The sequence below is a fragment of the Nanorana parkeri genome, unplaced genomic scaffold (genome assembly GCF_000935625.1).
Source record: "Nanorana parkeri isolate BGI_ZX_2015 unplaced genomic scaffold, ASM93562v1 scaffold1013, whole genome shotgun sequence".
Taxonomy (NCBI): Eukaryota; Metazoa; Chordata; class Amphibia; order Anura; family Dicroglossidae; genus Nanorana; species Nanorana parkeri.
Genome location: NW_017307281.1, coordinates 301,611 through 320,287, shown reverse-complemented (window position 1 = coordinate 320,287; position 18,677 = coordinate 301,611). Strand labels below are relative to the sequence as shown.

General features: G+C 44.1%; 1 protein-coding gene across 1 annotated transcript in view; it reads right to left on the bottom strand.

The window, feature by feature from the left end:
• The window catches only part of FGFRL1 (fibroblast growth factor receptor-like 1), a 171,820-nt gene that overhangs the window by 106,488 nt on the left and 46,655 nt on the right, over nt 1-18,677 (bottom strand). The gene's annotated exons all lie outside the window — the stretch shown is intronic.

Below are 18,677 nucleotides of genomic sequence, written 5' to 3'. Positions count from 1 at the left end.
TTTGTTAAGGATGGACCATCGAACTATATCGGGAAACCCATCGGGTGTTTTGTTTTTTCTTTTTTTTTCTAATTCAAACCAATTCAAATGGTAATGGTCAAGAGTGTCTCACTGAGTCTTCAGAGACAGATGGGAGGCTTTGAGTTTCTTCCTCAGTCAGCCAACAGAACAAAAGGATCTTTATTGAACTGAAACATCTCAGGATTTCTTCATGTCTTTAAACAGCCACTTAAAGTAAAAACCAATAAAAAAAACAACAAACCAAAAAGTAAATACAAAAAGAAAAAGACAAAACAAGTATGTTGTAACAACAACTACCATAAAAGTAGTAGTATTCCTTACATATTGATCAGCTTTTTAGCTTTAAATCAGTGCTTTCTAGAAGAGCTGCGGGCTTAACACAGAACTCCGGGGGGGAAAAATTATTAACCCCTGCAGTGGGATTCCCCCCCCCACACACTACAAGGGTTAAGTGCTCGTTTTTTGCCTAGGGTCACAAATTTAAAAAGTTATACGCACCCGATCCTATGAGCTGCCTTGCTCTTAGACCGGTCCCTGGAGCGTCTCTCCCCCTCCTCTGCAGTGGTCTAAGGTCCCAATGTCATCACGTTCTATACACTGAGGGGAATTTATGAAAACTGGAGCAGCTGTGTACGACAACCAATCAGTATACACCTTTCCTAGCTTAACTGAACAAACTGAAGGAGAGAAGCTGATTGGTTGCCAAAGCAACTGCTCCAGATTCTTCTGCTCCAGTTTTGATAAATTCCCCCCATTGTGTATAGGACAAGAAAACGCAGAGGGACATACTGTCGCTGCAGTGGAGGTGGAGGGACAGGCTGGAGAGAGCGCTGGGACAGCCGGCCGGCTCTGAGGAGCATAAATCTTTGTTATTTTTTACCCTAGGCAAAAACAAGCACTTAACCCTTGCAGTGCGGGGGTAGCCCCCAAAACACTTCACCCGCAGTTATTTATTAATATCTAAAGTCCAAACTCTTGTTTTCTTCATTTGGGATGGGTTAGGGGATGGTTCAAACCCGTCAGTTTGTGTTTTTCCAATCATCTGTCTATGTCTATGGACTGCTTTCTTGCCCCATGTGACAGTGCCGGGCGAATCACAAGACTCCCTTCCTGTCAGATGGGAGAGTGAGTCGCATGCTCATCCATATTCGGAAGAATATCACTTTGCTCTCAGTAGCCAAACAGAGCACCAGGGGAGCAAAGGAAACATAGAGTATGCTGCTGGGGAAGGTTGGGGAAGGGGTGTTAAGTGACTCTCAAAAGCTGGCCATACACTGGATCTTCAGGTCAGAGCATTCCATTATGCCATCAGAGACCTGACGAATGTTGTTCAAAATTTCCTTTAACTTTATTGATTTTGGAATTAATGGAATTTTCCGAAGAAAAACCACATTCACTGTTAGAATTTTGCTCATTTAACAAAAATCTTCACTCATGCCCCTCCCATTTGTTCGTCACTATGGTTGAAAAATGATTATCGACTTTGACCCCATTAATTATTACAAAATTGAACGTTCCGAAAATAATTTTTTTCGAACGTAACTCTACTTGTGTATGGCCAGCTTTACCATGGCCAGCATGGGCGAAAGAAAGGGTCAATTCTGGGTTGAGTGTCTCTTTAAATTCCTTGGCCACACATAAAATACAGATGGAGAAGAGAAAGTCCTGGACACTTTTCAGACCTGCTCAGGAATAAAACAGAAAGAGGTTTTGGAATGTGTCTCCTTTCTGCTTCCTAGAGCTATTGAGCCGCAGATTGAGATAAGCTGAAAGGCGACTTATCATAAAACGTTCAGGGGGAACCAACACAAACAGCCTGGACCAGCTCACAATGCCTAATGCAGACTGGAGCAAACAAAACCTGGAGACTCTCTTATCCTTGGCCTCTCCTATATATGGAACACAGATTGATTAACAAAACAATCCCGGGCTCTGCTCACATTTCATTCTTCCCCTAAACAAGCCATCTACTTTACGTTTAATGGAATGATGTATTCACTAAAATAAAATTGTAGTTATTTGTAGTTTAGCATAATTTTGGTATAGCAGTCCTTCCACTCAGGTGCACTGTTTATGCTTGGATACTGCCTCCGAACAAGCTCCATTCACCAAGAGTACCCACAAAGTGACCACTGTCTATTGTCTCTGAACATTTGAATCCAGGAATTTCAGAACATACAATCTTTCAGTTTGTAGGTGACTTCTACATATACGGAGGATTCCAGCTTTAATTGGTTTACCGTAGCAGTGGAAGCCTAGCTTGCTTTAGTCACAGTCCCAAGCGAGATTCATAAACATGGCAATGCGGTGCTGAGATGGAATAACACGGCATCGCCTTAAACAAATAACCAATCTCGGCGCTTATAATCCCCGACTTCTCCTGTTTCCCCTTGAAAGCCGTATTTATTTTCTTCGCTTCCAGTAGCACCTTTGAACTGTTGGGTCTCTGGCTTTTCCCTCTCCAAACAGTCCCACAATTAAGTGAAATTGTCAATGATTGCAAGAGGAAAAAAAAGAAAAGAAATCAAACCTTGCATTCTGCTGTTAGTGTTAGGAGTATAGTGTGCCCATTGTTACCGGGGCAGGCAGTGTATGCCTAGAAATGACATACAGTCACAGACCACATATAAGAATAGCTTTATGTCGCTAGAAGGGATGTATTTATCATAAGGCAGACATCTGTCCATCTACCCAACACATTGTTTATGGTTGTTACCCAGGCCACAGAATCTGTGCCCAGAACCCTGCTGGAAACCCAGTCACACCATAAAGAGGGCATTCCAGAGCGTTCGGCCTCTGGAACGCACTGGAATGCAACGCAGCCGACTCAGGCCGGTAGGGGGCGTGGCAGTGCATTGAAGTCAATGGCACAGCAGCTATGCCACCCGCCCGTAGTGCGACCGTCACTCGAACGCGTGGGCACGTTAGTGCCTGCGTTCCGGTCTAGTGCGATCTGCAAAAATGCTGCATGCATTACATTTTTCAGATCGCACTAGACCGGAACTAATGTGCCACGACTTCAATGCACCGCCATGCCCCCTTCCGCCCCGAAACAAAGTGACTCGGCCGGGTTGAGTTCCAGAGGCCGAACGCACTGGAACACACTCTTTATGGTGTGACTGGGCCCTAAGAGTTGCCATTGTATCACAGGGCTTTCACGTTACTAGAGACTGTCTGAGACTTCTGAAATCAGCCAAGATGGTACTATTGAGGGCTTGTTCACACCAAATCCGGACCAGATCTCGATGACGCGTTTTTGATGCATTCCAGCACGTTTTGTTTAGTTTTTTTTGCCATAAATGGTCCTTCAGGTGTAGAGCGTGCATTCCAGAGCGTTTGCATGCGTTTTGGTGCGTTACAGAGCAGAAAAAATAGGGCCTGCTGCAGTTTTTCCACATGCACTAGAACCAAAAGCTATGGTGTGAACTAGAGCCCAAAATACCATTGGAATACATTGGATGCCTTTTTGATGCATTCTGTAACTGCTCTGCACTTGGTGTGAACAAGTCCCGGCAGTAACATCGTACAAAAAGCTAGTTACATGGAAAAGCACCTACTGCTTTGTTTGTTAAGGGAGACTGCTAAGACTGTGCTTGTTATAAGGAAAGTCTTCTGAAACTGCTTTATGTTGTAAAAGAGACTGCTAAGGCTGTCATATATTAGCAGAAGAGACTGCTGACAGACACGTTACAAGCAGAAGCCACTGAGGACTGTTAACATGTTACAAAGACTGCTGAGGAATGCCTGCACACTACAAGGGACTGCAAAGGACTGTTACAAGGAGCTGTTGCGCACTCCTGACATGTTACAAGAGACTGCTGAGGAATGCCTGCACACTACAAGGGATTGTAAAGGACTGTAAAGGACTGCTGCTGAAACGTTACAAGGAGCTGTTGAGCAAGACTGCAACATATTATGTTACTCTTCTGACTTGCAGCTTTGAGGTTCCCAGTCCAAATCCAGGTTCGGCCAGGACACTATCTGCATGGAGTTGGCATGTTCTCCCCGGGTTTCATGGGTTTCCTATCACACTCCAAAGGTAGTTAATTGCTTGCTGTCTAAATTGGCCCTGTATGTGTGTGCATAGGATTAGGGACTTTAGATTGCAAGCTCCTCGTGGGTGGGGACTGATGTGAATGAACAATATGTAAAGTGCTGAGTAAATTGGCTGCACAACATAAATATCGGGAATAAATAAAATTAAAAAGCATATACTACTACTAGAAATGTTAACAATATCAACTATTTACATATTTTGTTATTTATTTGATTTATTACAAGTATTTATATAGCGCCGACAATTTACGCAGCACTTTTACATAGTTGCACATTCACATCAGTTCCCTACCCTCAAGGAGCTTAGAATCTAAGGTCCCTATCTTACATGCCTACATATGAGGGCCAATTTAGATAGGAGCCAATTTTAACTTCCAGCATGTCTTATGGAGTATGGGAGGAAACCGGAGTCCCCGGAGGAAACCCACGCAAGCACAGGGAGGACATGCAAACTCCTTATAGATAGTGACCTAGCCAGGATTCGAACCACGGACCCCTAAAATGCTGCAAGCCAGAAACGCTAGCCACAACGCCGCCGTGCTGCCAGAAGAGGCTGTTGACCCTGCCACCTTAACACCAGACATTACAAGAAAACAAGTGCCCGCCCTAGAGAAGCTCTGTACCATCCAATCATCACAGGCAATCCTCAAATTGGGCTCCGTGTGGCCACCCACAGGTGACAACTGAACAGCTGTTATCAAGATACGTAGACGGTACATAATCTTTTCTTCTTTGCTATCTTTTATAAATCCATTTATCTAAACTGTGTGGATTAAACATCGCATGTTTCATCTGGCCAATCCACTTTTATGAGCTAGTAAAAGCCCTGCTGTATAAATCTTCCACCCCTTCCCTGGGAGGAGATCTGCCAGCAAAAGCTGGAAAAAGAGGATTTGAAAGAAAAATGTTTGGATTCTGGCATTCTCGGGGGAAACGTGGTGTATATAGGTCATTCATTAATGGGAGCATTGTTAGACTATAGATCTGGCTTTCGAGATTTCTCCGTGCTGTGTACAATAGTAGAAACAATCCAGTACAAACACTGAGGAGCTCGTAAATCTTACACGATCCTGTGGTAGTATGTTTTCATGTTAACTACAAATGTATCTTTAATGAGAGACAAGCCAGATATCGCTGCTACCCCGGCCGGACAAACTCCAGCAGCCAGGTAGCCAAAATGCTTTGATTTCCATCCAAGCATTGCTGCAGTGCAGAAGTCAACAAGTATCAGTACTCGTACTCGCAAAACTGGTATCTGTGCATCAATTTATTTATATGTATAAAAACAAAATCATACATTAAAACAGAGATGTATGAATCCCAGGAGCTCCGTGTGCTCCTTACAAATGACAGCTGCCTCCTAATTTTTGAATTTTTCTCTAGTGTAGTCTTGGAGCTCCAAAGTATCGGTACATGTACTCGTACTTGTACTGAGTACTGTACTTGGTATCTGTGCAACCCTAAATGCCAACATAAAGAACCAACGCCATGACCAGGTAGGCAGTGCCCCTCTATGTACTCCCTAAACATTCTAGTTCAGGGGTAGGCAACCTCAGCACTCCAGCTGTCCTCTGGGAGTCATAACTGTGGCTGTCAAAGTCTTGCAATGCCTCATGGGACTTGTAGTTCCACAACAGCTGGAGTGCCGAGGTTGCCTCCCCCTGTTTTAGTTTGACTAGAGGTCACCAAAAAAAAAGAAAAGAGAATACCTGTATGAACACAGCAGTACCTCAGTGTCCAGATTTAGATAATGCATAGGTCACGTGCCATTCTAAGTAGAGCTGCAGCTAACGATTATTTTCAAAATCGATTAGTTAGCCGATTAAGTTCGATTAATCGGTTAATCGGATAAAAAATAACATGTTAAAAAATGGCTCCAGTGATGGGACTACTAGTTTGTATTGAGATTTAGTCCATCACAGGAGCAAGCTTGGAGCTCGTCCCTGTGCCGATCGTGGATGTGGGTGGGCGGTGAGTGCGAGGAGGTGCAGCGTGTGGATGAGGCCGGGCGGGTCTGGCAGCGGCGGGCGTGAGGTGGGGAGGAGGTGTGACGCGCAGCGTGTGGAGCCGTGAACAGGGCCAACCAATCGGAAGCCGATTAATCGATGATTGAAAAAGTTGACAACTTTTCCAATAATCGATTATAATCGATTATGTCGATTAGTTGTTGCAGCCCTAATTCTAAGAGTACTGACACCTGGGTTGCCATTTCTGCCAGAAGTCCATATATTTCACCGTGAGCATGCCAAGAGAAGGGCACTGACACGAAGAAGGAATGGCCATCTGCACTGTTATGATAGATGATCACCTAATACCATATCTGGTGAACTGTGACGGTACTCGAGCCGGGGTAGTGTTGCGGCACACCATGGGGCACTCGCTAAGAGTTTGAAGAGTGATAACAGACCACAAGCTGGATCAATCACAAATCACAAATGCAGGTTTTCTTACTTCACCATCTGGCAGAGTATCGGATTCAGATTCACACAGACAACAGAAGCCGCTACTGCACGCCGCCCTCCGCTCATAAAAGTTTTAGGAGCAGCGAGAAAGTTCCTGAAACAGTCCTAATAACCGGATAAAATGTGCAAAGTGAGAGTGTGTATCTGCGCCCTGCTCATGGGGCTTCGCGAAACATTCCTTCTAGAGTTCAAAGAATGAACAGATCTCAGGCTTAGCAGCTTCGGCTACAAAAGAGCAAAAACGCCCCTGCTTCCCTTTTTTCATTACTTTTTTTTTAACCTAATGACATCATCACTGGATCTCTATGCTTCTCTAAGCAATGCAGACACATCATAGCAGGTGGGAGAGGCCAGCAGGGTACTGTAGATAGCTTCCTGAAAATATCACATCGCCCTGCTTCAGTTGTCCTCTCAGGAACCCTCAGGAATGCCTTGATGGGAGGAAGACAGTCTGGATGAGGGGATGTTCCTAGACAGACAAGCCTCGATAACGCCTGCATGTAATGTTGAGCCTCTATGATTGAAAAAAAACTGAAATCTAATGCATAAAAGGGGTGGGCAAGGGACAGTCAGGCAGGACTAGATGATACTGGATGTCCTCCAGTCCGAAAAATAAGGCACGCTTTGTAAGACTTGCTACAGCTTTAAATGCACACTGTGAGCTTCTCAGAGTCAGTCCAGAAGAGGAGTCTATGCAACTGTGCAAGACGTAAGGTAGGGCTGGAGTTCAGCTTTAAGGGTTAAAAATATTTTGATGGATAACATATAATTACAAACATTCATGTGGGCATCCATATTTGGTCATTGCAGTCAGACCCTGGTTGCTGGTGAGAAAGAGGTCAACTGAAGGTCTGAATGAGGTCAAAACCAGGTCAACTGCAGGTCAGGAAGAGGTCGAATGCAGGTCTGAAGGAGGTCGAATGCAGGTCTGAAGGAGGTCAACTGCAGGTCTGCAGGACATCAACTGCAGGTCTGCAGGACATCAACTGCAGGTCTGCAGGACATCAACTGCAGGTCTGCAGGACATCAACTGCAGGTCTGCAGGACATCAACTGCAGGTCTGAAGGACATCAACTGCAGGTCTGAAGGACATCAACTGCAGGTCTGAAGGACATCAACTGCAGGTCTGAAGGACAGGAGGTGAAATGCAGATCAGTAGCAGGTCAACTGCAGATTAAAAGGAGGTAAAATGCAGGTCTGAACCAGGTTAACTGCAGGTCAGAAGGAGGTTAACTGAAGAATTTCAACTGCAGGTCAGAACCAGGTCAACTGCAGGTCAGTAGCTGGTCAACTGCAGATTAGAAGCAGATCAACTGAAGGTCGAATGCATCTGAATTCTTAATGATCTCTGAAGTGTCTCAAACTGATACCATCAACACAGGCCCAAAGCCCATTAACTCTGACCTTATTTGGCAAAACAACGCAAAACAAGCTCTCCGTGTGGCCATCTTATCTCAACAGTTGTTAACCAGAGTGGTAACCCTGAGCCCCTGAGGGCTCCCTCTAGTGGCAGATTTACAAATTCCATATTTAAATACAATAAACGTACAGAACAGCAAGCATGCAAAATGTGAAAGTAATTTTTTTTAAATGTGCTTACAGAAAACATACTACACTTTTCTTCTAAGATCTTGTCCTCACAAAATGCAACAAAACCGGCTGACCTTAGATGGACAGGTGTCTCATGGTGATTTGCCCATCCTCAAATGCATCACTGCTCCAGGGGATAGGAAGACATATGGCAAGTGTCGGTGTAAATCCTGGGCCGGCAAGGAAGGGCGGTAAGAAAATGGAAGCCCAGCACCACCAACCATAGTAACCAATCACCTTCCAAGCTTCTGTTTTAACGCTCATGAGTCTATCTCACCTGCATACATGAATCCATCCATGTCTGCTAGTAAAGAATATGTAAAGCATCTACTAATGGCACCAGACGAGGCAAGGCGGCATCTGCACTTCACATATTGGAATTCCATGGATTAGTGTTTAGTAGCTGCTACAGACCAAAATCTGTCCCGAGGTCGTGCTCTGTAAAGCCACACACTAATGATCACAATCTATCACCATGCCAGCTAATAATCTTTTACACTGAGCTGAGTACACACAGGGTCTTTTCACAGGCTTACATGTCCTGAGACCCATCCTGGAAGCACTGCCACAAGACCACACTTCGCTGTGTCTCTTCTGACTTAATCCCGATGGCTTCACGTTCACAGTTTCCTATGAAGTCCACCAACCAAACCACAAAAAATAAAACAATGCAGATGATCAGGTGATCTCAACATTTCTTCGTCTACATCAGCCTTACGTCAGGCGGGATGACGCATATGGAACAAAAAGGTCAATAGCGTGACGCATATTTGGAAGATGTCCTTCAGCTGACTCAGAAGCAATGACGTCATGACCACTGACACCATTACTGCTTAAAAATGTGTTGGCACACAGACCGGTTTATTGCTGCAAATGAGTCTAACCCATTAAACCAGAGGTGGGCTAATTAATGTGAAATTCAGAAGCCAGGCTGCCCAATCCAGGAGCCCGCAGACTATTAGGCACCAGCTCAATTGACAACAACTAGAGAAACCCTCAAAAGTTGGGCACCAGCTGTGATTTGTATGAAGCATTGATGACATGGCTCCTGAGATTTGTCCAGCCCTGGAGTAAAGGGACCTTGTCACCCTGCTCATTCAGAGCAGTGAAAGGGCCTCTTTCAAGCCCACCCAATGGTCACCTTATACTTCCCTTCCCAGGGCTCAGCTACCACAGAATACCAGGTGCCAGCGCATACATGGAGACCCTGTCACCCATTCCATCATGTTACAGTGTTCGGCCTCTGCCTGCTGCCCCTTAGGTCCAAACATTGCACCTGTGAACCAGGACCAAAAGACACAGATAGTTACAATAAATTAAATAATGAAATAGTAAAAGTTATAATAAACTTAAATGAGTTCTAACACTTTGCGATTTTACAGTTTGGGTGCCCACTGAAGAGACTTCCCATCACTTCCTGTCAAGAGTAGCCTTTGCAGTCATCCAACATGGCGGCAGCGATTGCACAGGAACTCTTGGAGCTTACAAAATCTTGGGAGGACATTACCATATACCCACAAAGATTTTCAATAAATGCCCTTTTTTAACTTTTGGAAGCGGAGTCTCTCTTTGCCATGCGTCCCATAGAAATGTAGACTTCGAGTCCAAGACGTGTGATTTACCTCATGCATATTTATACACGGATGTCACCCTGGAAAGCAGCGCCTTTGATTTACCGTTATATTTCTGCTGATAAGAAAGTTATGCGCACAGAGGCGGCAGGCATTCCAACAATGAAGCAGATATGGCGGGCCTGAAGGAGAGCGTCTGGAGCCCCGGGAACTCACAGCACACATGCAGAGGAAGCGATAGCCCCAGGAATGGCAGATTACACAGGAACGCCTCAGCCTGGAGGAATCTCTGCAATTTGGTGGCTGCACTCCGATGTATTTCACCTCACAAATGTTCACTCCTTAGTCAGGCATAATGGGCCCGACCTATACAGAGGAAGAAAGATCCTTGTTGCACGTAGCAACCAACAGGTCCACCTTTCATTCCCTTTACATAAAGGAGGCGCCGAAGGTTGCTATGGGCAACAAGTACTGTTCTTTCTTTAGGACAGAAGGAATAGTCTGCAGGAGCCAGAGCATGGCACCCATGATACACTGATCGCAGTTGTAATGCTTTACTGGCTCCTATGCAAGAAAATAATAAATGCCCATTGCAAAAGGTGGAATTTCCCTTAAAGACTGTCTGGACATGTCTTGAAAAGCGGCTAGAGTTGGAAGGATGCAGTTATCACTAAGCAGAACATCTTTCAAGCAGCCAGAGGATTGGTGAACAAACTTTTGGAGAGAAAACAACTGTCCAATGCTCGTGTCCGACCCCCTTTATATACTCTGCCAGTGAGGCCACTGTCAGCAGTTACCTCAGGGCCTTCTAAGCCAAACTTGGACATAGAATTTTTCCCTGTCCCCCTTTTTGTTTTTGTCACGGTCAATCTTTATTGGATAATGTCTTGGTCAGGTTAGGTTTGGCAGCTTGAGCCTTAAAGGCTAAGCAGTTTTGGTCAGTTTCTGGTTTCCTTGGTTACAATTTTAAAAGTTTTAACAATTTTAAAATGTCAACTCAATAAAAGGGGCCGGAGCCTCTATTTACCAACACTTTGTGTAATTTATTTTACTCAGTGCATTACTACACAGTATGTTTGGGGTAAGGGTGGCTTATGGGGGGGTATGCAATCCCGTGAGGGGATTCTATAGGCCGCCATTCTGGACCTCTCCTTACGAGATTGTTAGTAGTCTGGTTGCTGTGCTGAACCATTGGCTAGAATGCTTTCTGAGTCAGTGTCCTGGAAGTATCGAGATAGAGCAGGGATAGGCAACCTCCGCACCCCAGTTATTGTGGAACTACTACGGTATCCATGAGGCATTGCAAGACTCCGACAGCCACGGGCATGGCTACCAGAGGCAGAGACATGATGGAATTTGTAATTTCACCACAGTTGGAGTGCCACAGTGGCCAATCCCTGAGATAAGAGAATTCCGAGGCTTAGTCACATTTCTGCTTTAAGGCATTGCGCTCGCTGTCACAATTCATGGCAACATAACTGCTCTTTCTGCAATGCCATTTACTGTGAATGGCTCCCCAACGCATTGTACAGTACAACGTACAGTATACTGTGCATTGTGGTGTTCTGCATTGTTAAAAAAGGGCCATGCATGTTTTTTCATCCACTGAGTGATTTTTTTTCTCAATTAACGAGAAACTAGCCTGGTGTATGGCTGCCCGTAAAAAAACGTCAAACACTTCCACGCTACAGCTGGTATATAGCGAGGAAACAGAATGAAGGATTAGCTTTGAAGAAAAAGCTGGAATTCTACAAGCCAACTGTGGCCATCAAAACTGGTTGAGCAGTCCAAGGCTCACCTCATGGAGAGAGAGGGGGTCTGGGCAGCTAATGTACACAGGACTGTAGCAGAGGGAACCCTACTTTAAAGTGACACAGAGGAGAGTGAAGCAAATGCTCGCCTTCTAGTATGCTATTACAGGCAGTGCTAAGGAGCCCCCTGGAACACGCCAAGCACTAACTCTCACTTGTGAGTACGACAGCCTCAGGTCCATGCCACAGCAGATATATAACAAGCTGCAAGCTGTGGCAGCTATGGAACTGCTCTCAGTACAACTTATTGTTCCACCCGACACCAACAGATTTGCTTGCAAATGTACACACGATGTGTCTACTGCTTCTGCACATTTTTGGAATTTTTTTTTCTTCGTTGCTGATATGAGGCCAGCTGCACTTACATGGAACAGGTGTGAAAGACAGCTAAACATTTTACATTTGTGGCCCTACCCTCTACGATTGGTTTGAGGGTGGTCATACCTCAGCTGTGAAAACACAGAGACAGAGAGAAGCACTGAGTGATACGTTAATATGGAATGAGGGAGGGGGGTTTTCTCTCCTGTGTCGGAAAACAGAGCTGCCCAATAGCACAGGTCGGACTGAATGACAGGTGACTGCCTGCACCCCCCAACTTCAAATAAGATAAACAGGACCAGCAGTTCATTTAAAAACACACATGTACAAGCATGACCAGACACCGGTGACGCACATCATGCCAATGACAAGCAGACAGTTTCTCAAACTATGATGTGAGCAGATGTTTATTCCTGAGGAAAGGACTATCCAGTACTTCAACAATCATCTTGTATTACATTTATCAAACACATGCAGTTTATCCGGCCTCAAGAGTACCTGTCTCCTACACACACTGTTAAATGAGCATGAATCTGAATTTTCAGTACATAAACATATCTCTAAAGCCTTAGGTCGGGGCTGGACAAATCCCAGGAGCCAGGTAGCCAATGCTACCTACTGGCGCCTACTTCTTTTTTTTTTTGAAATTCTATTTTTTATTCAAAAGAAAAAAAAAATTCAGATATAAAACAAAGGTACAAAACTACAAAACAAGTAACATTGTCATACAGTAAGGGGTAATACAATCAAGGTGTGATGCATTGTCATAAAACAATTGAACCACATGAATTCTCATTACTGCTCCCTGTCATATGCAAAAAAACAAACAAACATATAGCTTCCCTGGTACCATGCCATGGCCCGTTCCCAAGGTGAGCCAAGGCCGGGAAAGGTCTGTATATAACCACTCAAGCCGTCAAGGCATGGAGCCCTTTATGGAGCCGGAAGCTTGACATAACATGTATAATGTCGGGGGAGTAAAGGTATGACGATGTGAAGAAGGAAATGGAGAGAGGTAGGTAAGGAAACAAGACCGGGGAAGGGAGGGTGGGAAGGGTGTTTTCTCACTCATGTCGTGGATCTTAACTGCTCATTAAAAGTTGGTATTCGGTTGATTCAAGGAATTCAGTCCAGTAAAACCATGTGGTGGAGAATTTAGACACTGTGCCCTTTATGGAGCTAGTAAGATCTTCCATATGTTTAATATCGTTGACGCGCTGGAGCCACTGCTGTATGGTGGGCGGCGAAGGCTGTTTCCACAAAAGAGGTATACAGGCTCTCGCCGCATTCACCAGGTGTACAAGAACGGACCGTCTATATGCCTTCAACGGGATGTTATTGTGGTGTAACAAAAAATAGGCCGGGGCTAGTGGGATTGGTCTATCAGTAAATTTCTGCATTATGTCCCTGACCTGGGTCCAAAAGCTCAATAGTGATGGACAGGACCAAAAGATGTGATACATGTCAGCCGGCGAGGAACTACAGCGCCAGCACACGTCCGGTACTTCAGGGAATATCACATGGAGCCTGTGTGGAGTTCGGTACCACCTAGTCAATATCTTATATCCAGTTTCCTGGTATCTGTTGCAGATAGACGACCCCAGGGAGAGCCGCAGGATCCGAGACCTCTCATCTGGTGTAAACTCTGGCGCCTACTTCTGAGGTTTTCTCTAGTTGTTGTCAGTGAAGCTGGCTCCTAACTGGCCCTGAATTTCATATTCATTTGTCCCCCACCGCCTAAGGTGTATTACTTCATCACCATAACATGAAGCACTGCACTCTTGTGTTGGCTCCACTACCATAAGTCCGGGCTGGGGAAATCCCAGGAGCCAGTCCACCAATGCTCCTTTAAAATTACAGCTGGCTCCTAACTTTTGAGGATTTCTCTAGATGTTGTCAAAGGAACTGGCTCCTTAAAATAATAATTCTGTCTCCTGGATTGGACAAACTGGCTCTTGAATTCTATATTATTTTGTCCACCCCTGCCATATTTGTTGAGGTAAGCTATAATCGTATGGATATTGGCTCTAATTGCAGCCATGGCACGGTAGCTGGTCCTGTAACCAAATGGCATTTCAGTATGTGATCTCTGCTGAAGGGGAGAAGCAAAGTTCAAATTCGCTGATCTTTTAACAGAGATCACATGACCACATTTTTAGACATTTGGTCACCTAACCAGCTGCTGTGGAATTCCAGTGCAGAAGTTTCTGCAGCCAAATGAAATAGTTCAGCTCTTCTACAGCTTTGATTGATTGGGATGGCTTGGGCAGAGAGGGTGTCCTATAGGACAATAAGCAGAGGTTGCATCAGAATTATCAGCAGATTCAATCCAGTCTCAATTTTCCCAGTTAAGCTTGACTCCAACCCAAAGTCTCTGTACGGGCCCATTAATGTGATGGGTGGCCACACTGACCAACAGAGAGGCTTGGAACTTAAGAGGTCAACTAAGCTTAACATATACAAGAACAAAAATAAAATTGCCAAGAACTTTAGTTGCCTATATTGATTGATTTGACAGACGCTTTTCATTAGAGGTTGCCTCTACTCACACGTTTTTTCCCCCATATGCTCAGTTTGGATTGCCCACATTTGTGACAGGTTTACTTTAAGTTCCAACTACGGAAACAAAGACCTGTCCTCACTCCTCTATTATGTAGGGCAAAAAAAGCATTGATGCTCCCTTGCCAATACCAGTGCCATCTGTTCCCGAGAAAAAAAAAGAATCAATAAATAGCTGGAAAAGAAAAGTTAATTATGAAAAGATGGGGGAGTGTTAAGACACTCTTAATTGGCTTGTGTATTCTGTACGCAAAGTAGAAAAAAAACATAGAAAAAATGCAAAACCAACAGAATGCTCTCTTGGAGATAAGGCCCACAACCCTCACTGTTACTACAGCTGGGTTCCCCTTGACTCCTCCACAGGAAGAACGTTTAGCTGTGACCCTGGAGGTCCCACTCAATCATCCCCCTTCATTAATCTACCATAATGTGATGGAGATATCATCCCACGTGTTCAGACTTTCCTACCATGAGTCTGGTGACCCATGTTATTTATTTTTTTCATTTTTCTCCTGGTTGTTATAGTGATTTTGCTACATTATTGTTTTGTCATAATTGTTTTTAATTAATTATAGGGCATTAATCTTCCCTGGCACAAAAGAAAAAGTAATACAAAGAAGGGTGATGAATACAGATACAGCAAATGTATAAACAATGTTTGAAATGACGGGAAAGGTATTGCAAAACATTTACAGCAATAACAACATACAAGAGAAGTAGTTTACAATCTGGAGGTATAAATTGTCTTTCAGATGACCTTATTTTTAGAAGCTGTAGCAAAAACATCACAAAACAAAATGGCTTCTTTTCCTAAACCTTCACCAGAAAAGTGAGTTAAAATTTGGCTGGTTACTAGGGGCAACACAAACGTTTTCACAATTTTGTTCAAGGAAGACTTTGTTTCCAGACTCCAATCTATAATTGCGTCTATCTTGTGAGAAGTTCCAATCGATTTCGATCACTACAGCAGACCCCTAGTCTAAAAGTTACTATAACTTGCTTAAAAATGTACAAAAACTTGCTCTTTTAAAGAAACAGCATTTCTGCCATCCCCTTGTGGTCAGTCACATGCCTCACCACTGATCGCATGGTTTCTACCTAACGAATTTGAGGGAGTGATGATGGTTAGGAACAGCTAGCAAGTCAGCATCTCTGAAAACATACCATGAGAGAAACATGGAGGCCATGATGACCTTCTTCTGAAAATGTTAGTTGCACGGTCCCACTGAAATATGCAGATAAGGACTTCTGACTTTACTGATCTGCATACTTGTTCCAGTTCAAAGACTCAAAAAGTATTAGACACTGAGCTTACTATCCAGTCAACTAGCAGTTTCGAACGAGATCGGCTATGGCACCTCTCATATGTCTCATGATAAGTTAACTTTTAAATTTCTAAGGACTACGTTAACATGGATTCAGTAGGCACGCCTGGCACATACTTTTAACATCTCCCCCACAACTACCCCCCCCCCCCCCCACACCGAGTCTGTACAAAACATTTTCACGTTCATCGGGCACTGCTTCACACAGTGATGACCCAAAAGATCTATTCAGCTTCTTTCAATTGTTTCCCTCAGAGGCCCATAAAGGCATTATCAGTGCAGGATGAGCAGAGCCCAAATTAAAAATGCATCAAGTGCTCTTTTGCATCCAGCACCTGTGCGAGCCTAGCCTGTGTTAGACAGACTAAAATTCCCCTTTAACAGTGTAATACAGCAGTCTTTTAAAGTGCAGAGATTTCTCACCAATAACAAGGTTTACATTTTTCTTTCTGTAACAAGTGTGCCAAGTGGCGTCAAGAAGTCACCAAAACGAATGAAGTGATGTGAAATCTCCCCAGCTGGCTATCTGTGGTTCATATTTTTAGAGCTGTGAATAGGAGATGTATGAGCGCAGTTATTGCTTAACAGCATAACACTTTTCATTAGGGCTGAGTGAAAGCCTAACTGAAGGGTCTCTCAGATTTTCCCCTAAAGATTGACTGCTTTCCCAGTATGTTCACCTCCGGAATTGTGTGCTTATGAGTTTAAATTCATGTTAGGTGATTCTTACACAGGCTTGGGCAAACCCAGCTCTATAGCAGACCCTAAAAACTTAAAAAGGACCCTTGCTATTGAAACATAGAAGACTGATGACAGAAAAAGACCAATTGGTCAATCAAGTCTGACCTTCATAAGCCCCATCTGCTGCCACCTTGCAAACCCCTAACCTGCATCTAAAACTACTTATGACTACTACTACTAACTACTAATCAGCTAATTACTTGTCAGAGCTGGTCCTGTTGTAGGTCTGGGCATGGTCCTACTGTAGCTCCAGGCTTGGTCCTACTGCAGCTCCAGGCTTGATCCTGCTGTAGGTCTGGGCTTGGTCCTGCTGTAGGTCTGGGCTCTAGCCACAGCCAGGAACTGTGCTCATAACCAGTACTCTTATTTATTAGCCTACTCTACCTAGTGACGGTAAAAAAGTTACAAGCTACTGAAAAGTCACAAGAAGCTGATGTTAGATTACAACAGGCACTTAAAGCCTTAAAGTTAAATAAAAGATACAGACAACCATTGAATTACAAAACATTGCGGTCATATAACTAAATATGAGCATAGTAAACTTTGTTAAAATGGAACTAAACCCTTACTCACCTCCCCTCCATCGATGCAATATCCGCCGGTGCCAACATCTTCTAACCGGACTTGGGGTCTTCGGCTGCCCTGATTGGCTGGGCCAGGATAATGTAATTACTGCATATGCACATGGACGTTCATTAATCCCAGCACTGAGGCATGGCGAGAATGTATAGTGAGCTGGTAAGGTAAGCTGGTACACTAACTTGGCAAGGCAAGAAGCCTTTATTGCAGAAGAGACATAACATGCCTCTTCTGCAATAAAAATAATTTCTGCCCACATTTTAAATTCCGGGCAAAGATTAACTTTAAAATTACAAGCCCCATAATAAAAATGTCACATAAGTGAACATATAGTATATGCAACTTCAAGTTATTTTCAATGTTGAGATCTGCAGCTTTCATTTTAAAAAATACCTGGTGATCCTGCCATAACGGTCCTTGTTCAGACACTTCCTGTTATAGAGTGACGACCCTCTGACCATGCCTACCTACTGTACTTCAGCCTTGCGACCCTCTCCCATGGAGACTACATGTGGCCGTTTCAACGCACATTTGCTATCACCATCAGGAAACCCGCCCTTAGAAATGCCATTCAGCCATTGCTGGAGTGCATGCAAACCTACCCTATGCCCAATTCATGTAACCAGCCCCAATGGATACCTGCCCTACTTAGCGGATATAAAGGTGGTCACACAATACTACTGAAGGCTTTATTACAAAAAGGATCTAATGGAAGTACCGTTTCATAACAACGGGTAGGATTCTCTTTCATACTGCACTGGAAATATGAAATATTATTATTATTCAGGATTTATATAGCGCCAACAGTTTGCACAGCGCTTTACAATATAAGGAGGACATTACAATACAATTCAAGACAAGATGGTAAGGAGGGCCCTGCCAGTGAGGGCTTACAATCTAAAGGATAGATGGAAGAATCCGACTGGATTCTGTGGCCATGAAGAACAGTCCATCCTTCACACGCTTTTTATGCATGAGGCCCCCGGGGAAATGGAAGACTGGCGAATGCCAAGTATTATGTTTTGTGCTGAAGAATTGAGCTGCAATGATAAATCGACCTGAGTCACCTGACTGAAGTCAGTGCTGGCACAAAGGAGAACGATTCCCTTTTTCCTCCCCTGCAGCCAGTAAGGCCTGCCAAATGCTCGCTGACAGTCAAAGGGGCCATATTCAGCGGAGGAATATTGTTTGAATTAATCCGTCATCGCAGGCCTGTTGTACCTGTCATTACACACTGATTCCCACCTCCTCGAGAAGCCGACCGCCTGTGTCAGCCAGTTCAATCTCTCTAAGCGGCTTCTTTTACCGACAGTTACACAAGGTCAGAAGCACCGGCTCGCCAGTTTAAAAATCAAACAAGGGCCTTCTCTGTCTTGGCTGCCAAATCCTCCCCCCACCATGCATCCATTAAGTATCCATTTATCTGCTTGATTGAAAAAAAAGCCCTTTATAAAGCCAATAATTCAGGTATCATTCTATTCAAAAACCGGAATGACCTCTAGAGAGCTTTTTTTTCCCTCCTTTAAAGCCTTTTGTTTCAGTATTGTGAGCCGTAGGCCTCTAAACCGTTTTCTCCAGAACTTGGATTCCCTCTTGGCCTGAAAAGAAACAACATGGATGATTGTCGTCTTTAAAGAACTAATT